Source organism: Schistocerca gregaria, chromosome X (assembly GCF_023897955.1).
Source record: "Schistocerca gregaria isolate iqSchGreg1 chromosome X, iqSchGreg1.2, whole genome shotgun sequence".
In the NCBI taxonomy this organism is placed as follows: Eukaryota; Metazoa; Arthropoda; class Insecta; order Orthoptera; family Acrididae; genus Schistocerca; species Schistocerca gregaria.
The window spans coordinates 665,118,237-665,137,415 of NC_064931.1; the positions used below are offsets into that span (position 1 = coordinate 665,118,237).

General features: G+C 44.2%; 1 protein-coding gene and 1 pseudogene across 1 annotated transcript in view; one reads left to right on the forward strand and one right to left on the reverse strand.

The window, feature by feature from the left end:
* LOC126298944 (alkaline phosphatase-like) overlaps window positions 1-19,179 on the forward strand; it is a 1,012,316-nt gene that overhangs the window by 215,916 nt on the left and 777,221 nt on the right. The gene's annotated exons all lie outside the window — the stretch shown is intronic.
* Window positions 16,609-16,726, reverse strand: LOC126299796 (5S ribosomal RNA; annotated as a pseudogene).

Consider the following 19,179-nt stretch of genomic DNA (forward strand, 5'->3'; position numbering starts at 1 on the left):
GCTGTGGCGCCTCTAATACTGTGGCCAACTGCGCTAGGTTTCTCGGTTGAAGATCCATGTGCGAAGAGCCTGATCGAGCTGGTTCCACAGATTCTCGATTGGGTTTTAATTTGCGGATATAGGTGGCCAAGGGAGTCCGGTAGAATCATCCTGGTGCTCTTCGGACCAAGGACGTGCACTGCGAGTTGTGCAGTTTCCTGCTGGTCGATTCCGTCATGGTGAGGAAAAACAGACTGCATGCAGGGGTGGACATGATACCCAATTATAGATGTATACTTATGCTGATCCACTGTGCCTTTCAGAATGACTAGATCAACCAGGAAATGTAACGGAAACATTCATGGAGCCATAACAGTGCCTCTTCCGCCCTGCACCCAGTTGCTTTTAAACGTTTCAATCCGTACACTCCAATGACCACCTGTCGGATAGTACATAAAACGGGAATCACATGGAAAGGTCGCTTGTCTTCACTCAGTGGACGCCCAGTTGCGGTATTGGCGTGCAAATTACAGCCTTCGTCGCTGATGAACAGCAGTCAGAATGGGTGCATCAACAGGCTGCTGCTGCGGAGGCAACATTCGCTAAGCTATCGTTGAGGTGATACTGTTGGTAGCCCCTGGGCTCATCTGGGTGCTCAGCTGATGAACAGTTGCACGTCTATTCGTACGTACACGTTTCCGTAGCCATCGTTCACCTGTGTCATCTATGGCCCTTGGTGCACCACAGTTGCGTCGGCGCCGGTTTCGTACAGCACCATTTTCCTATGCACGGTATACTTTAACATCGGTGGCACAAGAACTTACAAATTTAGCCGTTTCGGAAATGCTTCCAACTTTGGTCCGAAAGCCAATGAGGCTTGTTTATTTCGCGTCACCCCATCCCTCCGCCCTCCCCCCTCCCCCACACCAAACACGCTTTATATACGCTCCACGACTAGTGCTGCCACCTGCCGTCTGTCCGTCTGTGAGTGTTACTACACGTCGATGTCGAACAAAGTAAGAACATGTGGACTGTCAGACCAATTGTGCGATTGGATTGAAGAGTTCCTATATAACAGAACGCAGCATCTCATTCTCAATGGGACTAATGACCATAGATGTTAAGTCCCATAGTGCTCAGAGCCATTCTCAATGGAGAGAAGTCTTCCGAAGTAACAGTGATTTCAGGTGTGCCGCAGGGGAGTGTCGTAGGACCGTTCCTATTCACAATATACATAAATGACCTTGTGGATGACATCGGAAGTTCACTGAGGCTTTTTGCGGATGATGCTGTGGTATGTCGAGAGGTTGTAACAATGGAAAATTGTACTGAAATGCAGGAGGATCTGCAGCGAATTGACGTATGGCGCAGGGAATGGCAATTGAATCTCAATGTAGACAAGGGTAATGTGCTGCGAATACATAGAGAGAAAGATCCCTTATAATTTAGCTACAATATAGCTGGTCAGCAACTGCAAGCAGTTAATTCCATAAATTATCTGGGAGTACGCATTAGGAGTGATTTAAAATGGAATGATCATATAAAGTTGATCGTCGGTAAAGCAGATGCCAGACTGAGATTCATTGGAAGAATCCTAAGGAAATGCAATTCGAAAACAAAGGAAGTAGGTTCCAGTACGCTTGTTCGCCCACTGCTTGAATACTGCTCAGCAGTGTGGGATACGTACCAGATAGGGTTGATAGAGGAGATAGAGAAGATCCAACGGAGAGCAGCGCGCTTCGTTACCGGATCAGTTAGTAATCGCGAAAGCGTTACGGAGATGATAGATAAACTCCAGTGGACGACTCTGCAGGAGAGACGATCAGTAGCTCGGTACGGGCTTTTGTTGAAGTTTCAAGAACATACCTTCACCGAGGAGTCAAGCAGTATATTGCTCCCTCCTACGTTTATCTCACGAAGATACCATGAGGATAAAATCAGAGAGATTAGAGCCCATACAGAGGCATACCGACAATCCTTCTTTCCACGAACAATACGAGACTGGAATAGAAGGGAGAACCGATAGAGGTACTCAAGGTACCCTCCTCCACACACCGTCAGGTGGCTTGGGGAGTATGGATGTAGATGTAGATCACACTAGTGTGACTCGACCGTGTATTACCGAATTGCTCTGTAGTAAGGACATTTGGGAGGAGGACGTTTCAGTTCCGCGTCCGGCCATTCAGATTTAGGTTTTCTCTCAGTGGCTCCAGGCAAATGGCGGGTTGGTTTTTCTCAAACGGCACAGGCGCTTTCTTTCCCCATCCTTGAAACATCACGATTGTGTATTCCGTTCCTAATGGCTTCGGTACCGACGGGACGTAACATCCTAATCTTCCTTGCTTTTTCTCTGTCGTAAGAATTTCAAAACTACGTGTTTACTAATGTCAGTTCAGTCAGCCAGGCGCCTAATACAACTTTACGAAACTCGTTGAAAGAATTCTCCTCCTCCGCGTTCATCAATTACATTTATGCTACCGAAATTTCTCGGTCGCAGACTTCCATACTCGTGAGGGACTATCGAGTCCGCCCTTTTGCGCATGCTTCGTTCGACGCAGAAAAGTACGTTTTGTGTTGTGGAACAAGCAGTAGGCCTTGCGGGCAGGAAGCGTGCGGTGTGGCTGCGCTGGCTCGCGCCGCGTCAATCGATAGCGCTGGCAGCGCGAGGCGGCGTACGCCTCAGCTCCCACCAGCCACGCCGGCGCACCGCCCACTTACCGCTGCCCACACCTCAAACCGCTCACACCGGCCACCGCTGTTTCGCGGATTTGCGATGTTACGACCACGTTATGGCTCTGTCATCTTTTCGGAAGACCCTAAGCGTAGCGCTTTATGATCAGTGAATTAGTTCTGGTATTGTCTGCTTTCCTCATTACTGGGCCCAGACCCGTGAAATGTTAGTTAAATAAATATGTGTTTCCACTGAGGCTGCAACTTTGTGGACGGGCCGGAGTAGCCGTGTGGCTCTAGGCGCTACAGTCTGGAACCGCGCGACCGCTACGGTCGCGGGTTCGATACCTGCCTCGGGCATGGATGTGTGTGATGTCCTTAAGTTAGTTAGGTTTAAGTAGCTCTAGGGGACTGATGACCTCAGAAGTTAAGTCCCATAGTGCTCAGAGTCATCTGAACCATTTGCAACTTTGTGTATTACTTCTATATGCTGTTTGTCAGTCTCAACCTCATGGTCATTATCACCTATTCACCTCTTAATACATGACGGGTAAACATGAATCAAACAGGAAACTTCATACATAAACATAAATACTAGCTACAAAGTCTCAGGTAGTACATTATGAACGACATTAAAAACGTGATGTTTACATGTAAGTGGTAACAAGTCCACTGTTAGTAAACCACAGGTGAAGCAAAAAAATAAATAAAATAAAATATTGTGTAAATGCCATTGCCTGTTTTAGCCAGCGTTTGCCGATCTGCTTATGACGCAGCAGCGCTAAATACTGTGACGAATACGAACGGCTTGCAAGTAAAATCTTGTTATTAGAGAATAACTCACAGGATATGGCACACTGACAGCTATTTTAAAATATTTGTGCAAATGACCTGATATTGGCGCGTAGCTGTTTCCGCGCAGGAACTGAAAAAATTTCAGCAGACCCATATTTCATCATTAATGTAAACCGCTACATCTAGAATAATACACATTTATTATATGACGACCGCTTTCTCTGCCGGCCGTGTCGCCGAGCGTTTCTAGGCGCTTCAGTCCGGAACCGCGCTGCTGCTACGGTATCAGGTCCGAATCCTGCCTCGGGCACGGATGTGTGTGACGTCCTTAGGTTAGTTAGGTTTAAGTAGTTCTAAGTCTAGGGGACTGATGACCTCAGATGTTAAGTCCCATAGTGCTTAGAGCTATTTGAACCGCTTTCTTTCCTTTAGAACATCATCATGTTACCAGCAGTTAACCCTAGATTACTTACCCTTCGTAAAATTTGCGACTGCAGTAGGGTAGAAAACATGAAATTTTATACTTAATCTGGTATGTAACATAACATTGCAGATCTAATAATGGTAATTAATGGATAAACTATATATTATGATTTACTTTGAATATGATTTGGAGTAGTACACTTCCCAATGGTTTAGTAGCAATGTAACATTTTCCACTCTTTAGTGTTCTAGGGCTGAACAAAACAAGAAATTAGGCCAATAGCTGTAGTATCTTAACGAATAAACAGACGTTGCCATTTCGTGTAAGCCCTATCGTCTGCTCCCTTGTTATTACACACAACTGTATTGTTAATCTTCGTTTATGTCAATTTTAACAGTTGTCTTTAATAAATGTGTATCGTTATTTCACTTTAATGTCATTTCTATATTAAAGGTTTTATCTTTACTTGTAACGGTTATGGCCATGTAACAGATACATCGCACTCAACGGAGGCCAAGCAGTAAGTTTACATATTTACCTTTGTCGTTGAGTGGTCCTGTTTGGTGGTGGTGGTGGTTAGTGTTGAACGTCCCGTCGACAACGAGGTCATTAGAGACGGAGCGCAAGCTCGAGTTAGGGAAGGACTGGGAAGGAAATCGGCCGTGCCCTTACAAAGGAACCATCCCGGCATTTGCCTGAAACGATTTAGAGAAATCACGGAAAACCTAAATCAGGATGGCCGGAGACGGGATTGAACCGTCGTCCTCCCGAATGCGAGTCCAGTGTGCTAACCACTGAGCCACCTCGCTCGGTGGCCCTGTCTGGTAGTCTAGTGTACACAGCATGCGTGCCGTATGCACTAACTGCTCGTTATGCTTCCTCCATACGGTCTGCAGGTTCTTTATGTGATCGTCGTTCCTAGATTTTGCCTCTAATGTAAAATACGAGAAACAGACCTCCTAATTGAAGCGCCAGAGAAACTGGTGTAGGCATGCGTGTTCAAATACAGAGATATGTAAACAGGCAGAATACGGCGCTGCGGTCGGCAACGCCTATATAAGACAACAAGTGTCTGATACAGTTGTTAGATGGGTTACTGCTGGTACTATTGAAGGTTATCAAGATTTAAGTGAGTTTGAACGAGGTGTTACAGTCGGCGCACGAGCAATGAGACACAGCATCTCCTAGTTAGCGGTGATATGGGGATTTTCTCGTACGACAATTTCACGAGTGTACTGTGAATATCAGGAATCCGATAAAACACCAAATCTCCGACATCGATGCTGCCGGAAAAAGACTGCAAGACTGGGACCAATGATGACTGGAGAGAATCATTCGACAGAGCAGAAGTGCAACCCTTCCGCTAATTGCTGCAGACTTCCACAGTCTACCAACACAAAACGAAAGGAAGGAAGGAAGATTAGAGTAAGGTAATAAGGTAATCTATTGACGGCGAGGTTAATAGAGCTGGAGCACAAGCTCAAATTGAGGGAAGGGTTAGGATAGATGTTGGCCATGACCTTTTCAGAGGATTAGTACTATCATGTGCGATAATCGATTGAGAGAAAGCATCGGAAATTCAAATCTGGGTTACCGGACGGGGATCTCAAGCGCCTTTCTCCCGACTGCGAGTCCACTGTGCTGACCACTGCGCCACATCATTCGGTACACTGAGCGAAAGGTTTGAAATCGAGCATTCTCTTTTGGCATTATAAAGATACCGTAGATAAATGCCACTAGTGTGTACTCAACTTTGTACCACTTTCGTTTCCTGTCGGCAAGATTTTCTGCTGCTCCATACTAGCAAGTCCTGGAGCATCGACGCAGGTATCAGCCGCTGAAGATCTTTCTAGCGGCAGGCAGGACTTAGGGGATCGCCGACGCAGCCCCCGTCTCACGGCGGCCGAGCCGCTCGTGTTATCCCACAGCAAATACGACGGTGGCCTGGCTGCGGATTCCGTTTTCTTCGCAGCAACAGTTCGCCACGGAGTTGAGACAGGCCCTGCAGCAGGCAGCCAAAAGAATAAAATACGGGTATTTCGACGACTGCAGTATATTTTGGCGGAAACAGACGTCGCGACATATCCTCAAGTGGCGGACTAATATTTGTGGGAAGTTTCGAGTTCATACATAAATAAGGTTTACTCAAAGTGGAAAAAAGGGAAGAAAATATAAATCATTCCAGATAACTGAAAACATTGTTCCTTCACCAAGTCTGCTATCCGACAGAGTTCCCTCTTTACCAGGGCCGGCCAAGAGATGCTAAACCTCACGCGTGCTCCGTGTGCGCACCAAGGCCCAGCCAATCACTCGACTTTGCTCGGTCCTTCTCAGAAGTAACCAGAACAGTGCGACATTTCATTTAGGATTGTGGTGCGACATTTTTCGGTCGGCACAAGTCCCTGAGTTTGGCAGAATCACAGATGTTTACCCTTCGCTATTTTTTCGTGGTAGGAAAAAAAAAATGGCTCTGAGCACTATGGGACTCAACTGCTGTGGTCACTAGTCCCCTAGAACTTAGAACTACTTAAACCTAACTAACCTAAGGACATCACACACATCCATGCCCGAGGCAGGATTCGAACCTGCGACCGTAGCAGTCGCACGGCTCCGGACTGCGCGCCTAGAACCGCGAGACCACCGCGGCCGGCATCGTGGTAGGAAGGAAGTTCACAGGTCCAGTACTTGTTTGCACAAAAAGAGACAATCTAGCAAAATCCTTTAAAATGAACAGGAGAGACAGAAGAGAGGGATGAGAATTCTCAATTCGCATAAGCGACAAGTACTGCTTATTTGCTATGAAACCACATTATAACACCACGCACAGAGAATTTAAACATTTAGATGACAGTGAACGAGCAAAAACATTACATCGTTCAACAGACCGGATTCACTGTCCTGAACATCAAGAAGCACTTTGTGTTAAATTTTCAAATGGTTCAAATGGCTCTGAGCACTATGGGACTTAACATCTCATGTCATCAGTCTCCTAGAACTTAGAACTACTTCAACCTAACTAACCTAAGGACATCACACACATCCATGCCCGAGGCAGGATTTGAACCTGCGACCGTAGCGGTCGCGCGGTCCTGAAGCACCTAGAACCGCTCGGTCACACAGGCCGGCCTAACTTTGCAGGCAAGAAGCACTTGAAGGAATTGGTGATACGAATAGTAAAATTCCTGAAGTCGTACCCATTATTCCATTGTCAGTTGCAACTGTTTTTAATGGAAATGAACGAAGTGTATGGAGACTTCTTATATTACTGCGACATATGCTGGTTAAGTCAAGGGTCATATCTTTACCAACTTTTCGATTTAAAACTCACTACTGTTAATTTTATGAAGGAATAAGATGGTTGGTCTGTGGGGTTGAAGGGGCCAGATTGCAAAGGTCATCCGTCCCTGGAAGGAATAAGAAGAGCAGGTACAAAAATTAGAAAATTCGGAATGGACTGCAAACTATGCATTTATTAAGGACTTCACTGCAAAATGCTCACAGTAAAGCATTGTAAGGTAAATTCTTCCTGCCGGCCGTGGTGGCAAAGCGTTTCTACGCACTTCAGTCCGGGACCGCGCGACTGCTACGGTCGCAGGTTAGAATCCTGCCACGGGCATGGATGTGTGCGATGCCCTTAGGTTAGTTGGGTTTAAGTAGTTCTAAGTTCTAGGGGACTGATGACCTCAGATGTTAAGTCCCATAGTGCTTAGAGCCATTTGAACCATTAACTTCTTTCTGATTTGATAGGGATGTGTTTCAAATGAAAATTACATTGTAGATGGGACACGTTCTAACAAACACAGACCAGTTCCCTCACCTCACTGTGTTAAAGAATGGGCGAGGTTTGAAGAATTCATTGTGGCCTTACAAAAATTAAAGGAATAGTTTTATAAACGTTTTGAGGACTCTATCAGTCTTACATCTCTTTTCGAGCTGTTTTTGAGACAGTTTGCCGTTTCAGTTGAAAGTGCCCCTGTGCATGGGCGGATGTAACTTATTGACCTGCGAGGTAATTCCAGTTTCAATGACAAATCTTTTCACGTTAAAACTGACCAGGACGTCTACATTGCTTTCCTTAGGTAGATTTTTCAATTCTCTATAATGAGGCTGTAGAAGTGCTACAATAGTTTGATCGTCATACTTGTGTGAAAACCTTTTTTCGATTGTGAAACCTGAGTGTAAAACTCTGTGAAATTGTTTGCGTCTGTCCACATGAAAACAGTTCGTACTAGATACACTCGAGCGCCAAAGAAACTGGTATAGAAATGCGTATTCAAATACAGAAATGTGTAAACAGGCAGAATACGGCGTTGCAGTCGGCAACTCATGTATAATATAAGTGTCTGGCGCAGTTGTTAGATCTGTTCAGTGTGCGATTTGCAGGGCGGGATGGAGGGTTTCCCCCCTCTGCACCAGACCATCCCCTCCTCTGGGTTTAGTTTATGCATCCCAACCTGGGATGTTTATTTCTCACGCACTGGAGTAAAACTTTACATATAATTTAAATTTGTGGAGCCGAACACTGAAAGTTTACTATTAATATTATTAATATGTTTGCTTATTAATTTTGAAAAAGTGTTATGTAGTAGTTAAGAATTTCAAAACATTTCGAACTAAATGACAAGACGACGCACGCCACATTTCCGTAGCATGCCACAATGTTGCAAGACGTTGCCACAGCGTAAACGAGGCTCTGTATTGTATGGTGGATGTGATGTTTTGCGTACGAAACTAAAACCTGCAATCAGATCCAAATGTCGTGGAAAACTGTGAAGAGGTGTCATCCTGCAGCTAGATAACGCTCGCCCACATTCTGCCAAACGGACAGCCGACGGAATAAAGGAGTTGAGATTCGAGGTGCTTAACATCCACCATACAGTCCAGACCTGGATCCAAGCGATTTTCACATGTTTGGACCCTTAACGGAAGCACTACAGGGTAGAAGATTTCAGAGTGATGAAGGCGTCATTGCTGCGGTACAAAATTGGTTACAGATGCAACCGATAAACGTATTTTCTGATGAAATAAAAAAAAAAAACCGTAAAACGTCGGGAAAACTGCATTGAAGTCCAGGGAGGTTACGTAAAACATAACTCATGTTTAAGTTTCCTATCATCAGAATAAGTACAGCTTTTCACAAATGTGCCTATACTTTTAGAACTCCACTCGTATACCTGTATGTAGATGATTTTGTAAATAAGCTTTACCTATAATGTTCTTTTAAAGATATAATAAGGAATGGATTTTCTGATAGTGCATACGCTTGAATAGTGAGTTTCGGCATTAACATCTATTTGTAAATAACTGTTTAACCATGGGTAGCGCCACGGTCCAAGCTAGTAACATATATAATTATACTAACCCCCTAAGACATTCCCCCTACTGGTAAAAGCACAAATCGCACACTGGGATCTGTTACTGCTGCTACAATGGCACGTTATCAAGATTGAAGTGAGTTCTAATGTGGTATTATAATCAGCGCACGAGCGATGGGACCCAGCATCTCCGAGGTAGCGATGAAGTGGGCATTTTCCCGTACGACCATTTCACGAGTGTACCGCGAATGTCAGGAATCCGCTAAAACATCAAATCTCCGACATCGATGCGGCCGGAAAAATATCCTGCAAGACTGGGACCAACGACGATTGAAGAGAATCGTTCAGCGTTACGGAAGTGCAAGCCGCAAATTGCTGCAGATTTCAATCTAGGCCATCAACAAGGGTCAATGTGCGAACCACTCAACGAAACATCATCGATATGGGCTTTCGGAGTCGAAGGGCCACTTGTGTATCCTTGATGATTGCACTACACAAAGCTTTCCGGTTCGCCTGGCACCATCATCATTGACATTGGGATGCCGATCACTGGAAACATGTTGCCTGATCGGATGAGTTTCGTTCCAAATTGTATCGAGCGGATGGACGTTTACGGGTATGGGCACAACCTCATGAATCCATGGGCCCTTCATTCGGGAGGAGAACGGTTCAATCCCGCGCCCGGCTATCCTGATTTAGGTTTTCCTTGATTTCCCTAAATCGCTTCAGGCAAATGCCGGGATGCTTCCTTTGAAAGGTCACGGCCGATTTCCTTCCCCATCCTTCCCTCACCCGAGCTTGCGCTCCGTCTCTAATGACCTCGTTGTCGACGGGACGTTAAACACTAATCTCCTCTTCCTCCATGGGCCCTTCATGCCAGCAGGGGACTGTTCAAGCTGATGGAGGCTCTGTAATGGTGTGAGGCGTGAGCAGTTAGAGTTCCAAGGGAGCCCTGGTACGTCTAGATACGACTCTGACAGGTGACACGCACGTAAGCATCCTGTCTAATCACCTGCATCCATTCTTGTCCATTGTGCATTCCTACGAACTTGAGCAATTCCAGCACGACAATACGACACCCCACATGTCCAGGAGTGCTACAGGGTGGCACCAGGAACACTCTTCTGAGTTTAAACTCTTCCGCTGACCACCAAACTCCCCAGACGTGAACAATATTCAGTATATCTGGAATGCCTTGCAACGTGCTGTTCAGAAGAGATCTCCACCCCCTCGTACTCTTACGGATTTATGGACAGCCCTGCAGGATTCATGGTGTCAGTTCCCGCCAACACTACTTCAGACATTCGTCGAGTCCATGCTGCATAGTGTTGCTACACTTCTGCGTGCTCGCGTTGGGCCTACACTATATTAGACAGGTGTTCCGGTTTCTTTCGTTCTTCGGCGTAAATACAGTATTGTATTCCGTCTTCAGCGCGCCAAAAATAATTAATACTGAAAACTTGTTTTGTTTGTGATTTATGTTGATGAGAAATGTGAAATATAGAACCACGTAGCATGCAGTGCGATTGCAATGCCATTTAAATGCGCTCAGACAGCGTGGCGTGGCGGTGGGGGAAATGTGAAGCAAGGCTGAACGCTTTGGCTCTCAGGCCCGAGGATGGCTCGCAAGCAAAATCTTGGCCACTCTTGCTCAATAATTACTTCACTGACAGGTCACCGGAACCACCGTAATTACTACCTCGAATGTGTCGTTAAATAATTTTCTTATGTTATAAAATTATAATTCTGTGTGGTCTAAGTGAATCGCCTTTGCAGGGGTTGTGGATTCCCCTGGAACTTGTACTGCTGACAGTATGACCTCTAATATACAGGTTGGCGCTAAACCAGTATAGGAGAGAGCAGGGAATATTGTGTTGTCAGTAGAAATGTAGTAACAGCAGGGTGGGTCGGTTACGAGAACATAGTGACCTGTAATGTGTACTAGTCATTGAGTGACACCAAAGTAACATATCCATTAAGGACATTTCAACCGTATGAGGCTGACCAAGGCAACTGTGGTTAATGTGACTACGAAACCGAAACGCGAAGGAACAACCGTAGCTAAACCAAGGCAAGGTGGATCTCGTGTACTGACGGACAGGGTGGTTGTAGAGAAAATCGCATGAATTCAGTGAAAGCAACCACTCGTGATCCACCACCTAGCACAATGTCCGTGTATAGGCAGTTAAAAACGATGGGGTACAATTGTTAAGCGACTCATGATACGCCACACATTTCTGTTGTTTATGCTATTTTACGCTTGAGGGAGTGCAAAGAGAGAGTCACTGGGTAGTGGATGACTGAAAACGAATCATGATTTGTTCAGATGAATCACACTATAATCTGTGTCAATCCGATGAAAGGGGTTGAGTTTGACGAATGCCCGGAGGATGTTACCTATCATAATGTGTATTGCTGACAGTGAAGTACAGAGATGGTGTTACGCAATGACACTGTTTTTCGTGTTTAGGGAGTGGTCACCTTACCGCGCTTTAGGAAACGATAAATGCAAAGGATGTGAACACATTTCACAGCATTTTGTACTGCGTATAGTAGAAAAACAGTTCGGAGACAACGATAGTTCATATCAGCATGACAATGCACCCTGTCATTTAGCAACAACAGTGAGGCAACGGTTTGAGTACAATAACGTTCCTGAAATGTCTGACCTGTCCAGAGTCCCGATCTGAATTTAATGTAACACTTTTGGGATGAGTTAGAACAGCGACTTCACGCCAGATCCAGGGATAAGAGCACTACCTCCTCTGGTTTCGGTTCTTATGCACAGACATACAGACACGCCATTGAAAGTGTCTCCTGCAGAATTCAAGCCGTCATATAGGCGGAGGGTGGACACATCTCATATTTATGTCCACTAATGGTGCTTTTAATCAGTACAAGAAGTAATAAACTTCCAGATGAAACAGAAGAGCTTTATCTTTTAAATGAAAGCTTTCAAACAGAAAGAGGAAAGAATTCTGCAGCTCCCTGCTGAGAACAATTCGACAAAGGATCATGTCAAATGATAGCCCAGTGCCAGAACCGAAATCGAAAGCTTTTCGTGCAGAAAAATTCGAGCTCGAATACTACGTCACTGCCAATTCCTTACTTGTCATGACGTTTTATTTCAGCGTATACTGAGTTGAAATGCGGAATATTCGTTCTGGAATCAGCTTAACTGCAAATAATACGTGCAAATCTGCAGGCATTAATCGATAATTAATTTCCATACTAATTGGTTTTTAGCGGAAGACAGAAAAAATAAATCATGCGATTTTGATAAAGGTTTCAGAGCGCATCCTAAAGCCATTCTCGGTCTGTTTCATCGCAAAAGCCTTTTCGTCGCGGAAAGAGTCTTTATCTTTACCCGCTGAAATGCTTACGAGCATAGTCGTTTTGTTTGTTTAGCTTGAAAGCTTTTTATTTTAGGAGTGTGTTTTTCCAGGGAATCGGGCCGTATCGTACTGATAACAAAAGCAAAGGTCAGCGCTTGCTACGCCTCGTCGTTTCTTCCGAGATTGAGGTGCAGCTCCATCTGTTTGAGTGCGCTGGTACTCAGAGACAGAGAGGAGCGAAGCTAGCGCGCTCACAAACAGCGGTTTACATTCAGACGACTCTCTTACTGATGATGCTTTACAGCATCGAAGCCACGGCTTGGGTACAAGCTAGCCAAAGGAAGGTATCTCGTCTGTTCTTAGAATCGAAATACAAATCGTTCAAACGTCAGCTTTACTTCTAATGGTGCTAATGTTATTAGTAATTACTTTAATAATTTTTAAATGAGATGGTTATTTAGTTGTGTCTGGATCACTTTACTGTCTCGTGAGTTATACAACGTGTTGCGCTGCAGGAGGCAGTCACGATGAAGATCTATAACGATGTTTAAAATTTGTTTGATTCGTCACTGACATGATAAATACTGGCGTCCCTACACAAGTCAGACGTAGATTCGAAAAGACAAAACCAAAACCCACCTGCGTCAGTAAGCTGCAGTTACATCCTCCTGGACATCTTCCGGCTTTACCGTCGATAACGCATTCAACTGATGAACCAATCTACAATATCGCTTTTCATAGTATGTTAGTTCGTGTCACGCATTGATAATCGTTGTTATTGTATACCTGTCAGTTTTGTGTATGATATTGAGTTCAATCACACTTCTGCACACATATGCTTGATTTTTCCACTGTTAATTAAGATACGTACATACACAGAAGAGAGACTACACGATTCACAAACAAACGGCGTACGGGAAGTATCTTTCATTTAGAGCAAGGAAGCGTTATGGTGACAGAAGGGTAATTCAGCCATAAAAATAAATGCCATAGCTTCGTTGATCAACTGCCCATATTGTACATACTCCCTCACGTGATAATAATAAGTATAGCAAGAGGGTTTTCTAGCTTGGACGGCCATTTATTTCTGTTCGTGCTGTAAATCTAGAAATGCGAGTTTCACAAACAGCAATAGGGGAAGTTACCAAATTCCAGCTTCCATTTCTTGGCAATTTTCTTTTTTATGTTGTTCGTTGAAGATTGGCCTGCGCAGTTTTTATCACAATGAGCATTGGTGTTGACACTGGATTCTTTTTCACGATAATTTTTCTGTTAGAGTACTAAACGTCTGTAGTATGTACACTACTGGTAAAATCATGAAATATCATATTACCAAATCATTATATATTGTTCTTCCGTTGCATTCATATCTTATCTGAAATGCCAACTTGCAGCCTTTATTATTATCTGTTCTGTTGAAAATCCAGCAGATATATAAATAACTTTACTGAAATAAATAATGTAATGACGCAGGTGTTTCTTTTAATGTAGAATAACTAAATATCTCCAGAAATACTCATTCTATGAAAAAGTTCCAGAGGAAAAATTTATATTTTTAAAAGGGACAGCCGGCCGTTGTGGACGTGCGGTAGGCGCTTCAGTCTGGAACCGCGTGACCGCTACGGTTGTAGGTTAGAATCCTGCCTCGGGCATGGATGTGTGTGATGTCCTTAGGTTAGTTAGGTTTAAGTAGTTCTAAGTTCTAGGGGACTGATGACCACCGATGTCAAGTTCCATAGTGCTAAGAGCCATTTGAACCATTTAAAAGGGACATATATCTGTACTAAAATTAGCCAGCGTCTAATCCCCTATGGGGAGGCCAACTTTTTATTTTCAAATTGGACTCCCGCTTTTTATTGAAAATTCGGATTCTGCACCAAAAAATGCGTGGGGGTTTATCTGAAACAATGTTTTTCCACTCATGGTAGATGGCACTGTAATCGGGCACCAGAGTTCCGACTGTTAGACAGAACACACCGAAATCAGTCACCATGATGGTGCTATTCTAAGGGACTCACCGAAATCAAGCGTCCTGATGGTGTGGGCACTCAACGTAATCAACCACGAAGGGAACAAAAAACGATGTAACGTCAAAATTAGCTTATTTGTCAGACTTTTAAATATCTAAATGTAAAAGTATTACTGTACAATCACATTTTTAAAACTAAATTAAAATTTTGTCAATAGTAACAACTGTCTGGAACAAAACGGTTTTCATTTTTATCGATAATGTAATACAGAATAAAACGAATCGGCTTTCAGTTGTAAATACCGGAAAAATTAAATTTTATCTTATACAACTCATTCTACCTCGAATGAAAAAAAATTATTTCCTGTAAAGCATAGATATTTTTTGGCTACATTCTGAATGGGTGATGCCCGTTTGAAAACAAAAGTTTAACCCTTATGACGGGGGGGGGGGGGGGAGTGAGGTGTTAGCGAGTGGCCTGTTTAGCACAGACAGACATCCTACATTAAAATATTAATTTTTCATAAGGAACATATTTTTACGTATGCTGTGTATTTTTCCAGATGTAAAACATATCGAGATATAAGATATCGAGGTTTAAAACAACCGCCATATATTTCGGTTAAGATGGAGGTAATGATTTTGTTATATAGGACTCGATATTTAACTCTGTCAAAGAGATTTATTTAGCAAAATTTGCAGTAAAACACCACTGAATTACGTTTTGTAGCGTGATAAATGTCATAAAATGCAGCGCCGGAAAAAAATAGTACACCTGGAAAGACAACTTCGACGTTGATCGGATGACGGCATATGTCACCTGGGGGCTGGTAGATGTACTGATAGTGGTTTCATTGTTGTCCGGCAACAGATAGCGTACTGGCTTAGCTACTAGAGAGCTGTGTGTGTATCTTTTAATAGGGACTATTCACAGCCAGTAGTCTTAGTGTAGTGCAAACGTGTGAAGCAAGCAGGCAACTATGCCACGGAGCCGCACTCGTGCTTCCTACACCCAACTGAGCGAATTTGAAAGAGGTCAAATTGGGAAATTCCGAGTGGCGGGATTGTTCTTTTGGAGAATTTCCGTACAAGTTGGACGTGCTGCATCAGTTGTGCAACGATTCTGCTGGTATTGGTGGTCACGTGAACATTCTCACTCCCGTAGACAAGGTTCTGGACGTCCACGCAACACAGGCCCGCCAGGGTAGTCGTGTTGTAACGGCAGCAAGGGCGGAGATCGTACAGCTACCACAGTACAGATAAGGGGGCTTGTGAACCCAGACAAACTGCTTTGAACCAGTTATTAACAGTGTGACTACGGATACTCACATCTGTAGCCCTTCTTCCATTTATGCTATAGTATCGTCGTGCACAGTAAGACTGGTGCCCTCAGAGGACCAGCGATGAAAGCAGATTCTGCCTGCACCCAGGTGATGGTCGGTTGTGCATACTACGTAGACCCGTTGAGCGCTGTTTCGTAGAGTGGACTTGTCCAAGGCACACTGGCCCCGCCTCAGGCTCTATGGTCTGGGGTGCGATGACTACAACTGTCTTTCACCTTTGGTGTTTCTGGAGGGGACACTAAGCAGCGCTCGGTACGTGTAGAATGTTGACATTTTTGATGTGTTGTTCCAACAGGATAATTCTCACCCACGCACTGCCCGTGACACTCAGTGTGCTCTGCAAGACATGCAGCAGCTTCCCTGGCCAGCACGATCTCTGGACCTGTCTCTAATCGGGCGTGTGTGGGATATAATGGGACGACAAGTAACTCGTGCGACTCGTTAACCGACAACTCTTTGAGAACTACGTGGAAAGGTCGAGCAGGCGCGGTATAACGTATTCTAGGACAGTATTTGCCATCTGTACGATAGACTGAATTCCAAAGTCAACGTATGCATTGCCGCCCAGGAAGACTACTCCATGTACTAGTGTACGTGTTTCAACATGGGTCCCGGTACCGAGCGCCGTGTCATCCTTAGGGGAGGATGCAGATAGGAGGGGCTTGTGGTCAGCACACCGCTCTCCCGGTCGTTATGATGGTATTCTTGACCGAAGCCGCTACTGTTCGGTCGAGTAGCTCCTCTATTGGCATCACGAGGCTGAGTGCACCATGAAAAATGGCAACAGCGCATGGTGGCCTGGATGGTGACCCATCCAAGTACCGATCACGCCCGACAGCGCTTAACTTCGGTGATCTCACGGGAACCGGTGTATCGACTGCGGCAAGGCCGTTGCCCTTGTGCTATTGATCGGTAAATGAAATCATTTCATGTACTCCATATGCATTGTTGCAACAATAAATCGTGAGCAAATTCAAAACATCTAAAAGAGTGAACTAATTATTTCCAGCAGTGTATTTTGGCTGATTTTTTGAAATTGTTAATCAGTTTTTATAGCTCCACCATTTTTTAAAATTTTCTACCAGCACCATAATGCATTTTAAACTCACTGCCATCCTACATCCTGGATTTTTGACGACATGGGTAACCAAACTATGGAGTTTCTAGAATGAGATTTCCACTCTGCAGTGGAGTGTGCGCTGATATGAAACTTCCTGGCAGATTACAGCTGACGCGGTACTGGCAGAAGTGAAGCTGTGAGGACGGGGCGTGAGTCGTGCTTGGGTAGCTCAGTTGGTAGAGCACTTGCCCGCGAAAGGCAAAGGTCCCGAGTTCGAGTCTCGTTCCGGCATACAGTTTTAATCTGCCAGGAAGTTTCATATGGAGTTTCTATCCCACTTTCACGTTTGAAAGTCATTAAAGCATAAAGTGGTACAGGTTGTACCTTGATATACCACTCTTTTTCATACAATTCTCTACCGTAGATACCTTTCTGTTTACAACTGCACGTGATGGCTGGGTGTTGTGTGATGTCCTTAGGTTAGTTAGGTTTAAGTAGTTCTAATTTCTAGGGGACTGATGACCATAGATGCAAAGTCCCATAGTGCTCAGAGCCATTTGAACAATTTTTTTTTTTTTTTTTTTTTTTTTTTTTTTTTTTTTTTTTTTTTTTTTTTTACAACTGCATCATCTGTACAGGCTCTCATGGAACTTCCAACGTTATCCAGTAGGTCATTTATATATGTTTTGAAAAGTAATGAGCCTACCACTCTTCCTTGGGGTATGCCCGAATTTACTTTTACACCTGACGATTTCTCTTCATTGAGAATGACATGCTATGTTATGTTTGACATAAACACTTCAATCCAGTCTCACAGCTGATTTTATTTTCGGTAGGCTCGTATTTTGTTCATTAGGTGGCAATGTGGAAGAGTATCGAATGCCTTCCGGAAGTCAAAAACCACGACATTCCTATGTGGGGTACAATATATTTCTTTCTGGATACTGTTTACAAAACAGAGCGAGCTGAGTGTCATAAGACCCATTCTGTTTCGTACAGAGGAGACTTCCAGTCTCCAGAATTGTCATAATACGCCAGTATAAAACATATTCCAAAATTCTACAACGGCCCGACGTCAGAGATACAGACCAACTTCCCTCCCCCACCCCCCCCACCCCCACCCCTCCCCAAGATCGAACGGAGCTTGTACTTCGTCTTTAATGATCGTACTGTGAACCAGGTATTAAACTTAATTTTCTATTATACTATAGCAGACGCGACATTTATTTATAGTCGTATAATTGGATTATTGCATATATGTACCAGTCATCTATTCTCTTTTTCAATTGGGATACTGTCTTGTAAACTGGAAAACATGTTTGGTTCCTCAGTTGAGGACGATTGTTAAGTCGATCGCCCGCCATCCCAGTTAGTCAGTTCAGTACCTGATCGCATGTTTAGCATATTTTTAGGATTAATAAAAGTGAAAGGACGGAAATAGATGTAGATCCAGAAGTAAAGACTGAAAAGTGGATATTTTAGTGTTACTTCCATTTCTCGACTAGCTTTCAAAAACTCGTTTACGGTAGAGGACTGCAGCACCACTCCCCTTTTCAATTCTAGAACAAACGCAAGGATGGCTGACATAGTGTTTAGTGTATCTGGGATTGTAAAACGGTTAAGATCCTTACACGCCACACGGTATCCGCGTAAGATTTTATGTTGCCTATGTTGGAAATATAGCACCAAGCGTAACATCAGGTGTGCCCAAGGGCAGCGTAATAGGTCTGTTGCTTTTTACGATTTACATCTCGTTGATGGCACTGACTGCTTGCCGATGATGCTGTATGTGTGTGTGTGTTTGAGGTTTACGGGCGCTAAAAAGCGTGGTCATCAGCGCCCAAACGCATAGAAACAGGAACACAAGCGGCGAAGGGACGAAGACGGACGCCGATCAAGGAGAACGGCTAAAAGACACAGGCCTGACGCAGCTCCAAATGCGCACATACAGAGGCAAAACAAGAGGAGAAGAAACACACTAAAAAAGGAAAGGAAACACAAGGAAAAGAGAACAGATACCGAAGGGAAACAAGGAGGTAATCGTGACTGGCGGACCTCTTACCTAAAACCTGGGTGAGCCAGTCACCCAGCAGCACATTAAAACCTTCTCCCTAAAATCCGAGGCAACAGATTGGACAGGACACAAAACCGTAAGACATTAACCACAGTCGCTGAGGACTTGCAGAACTTGAGGATTTGCAGAAAATAATTGCGTGGTGTAATGACTGGCAGTTATCTCTCAATATTCGTAAGTGTAACCTACTGCGTATAACAAAGCGAAAATCCCCA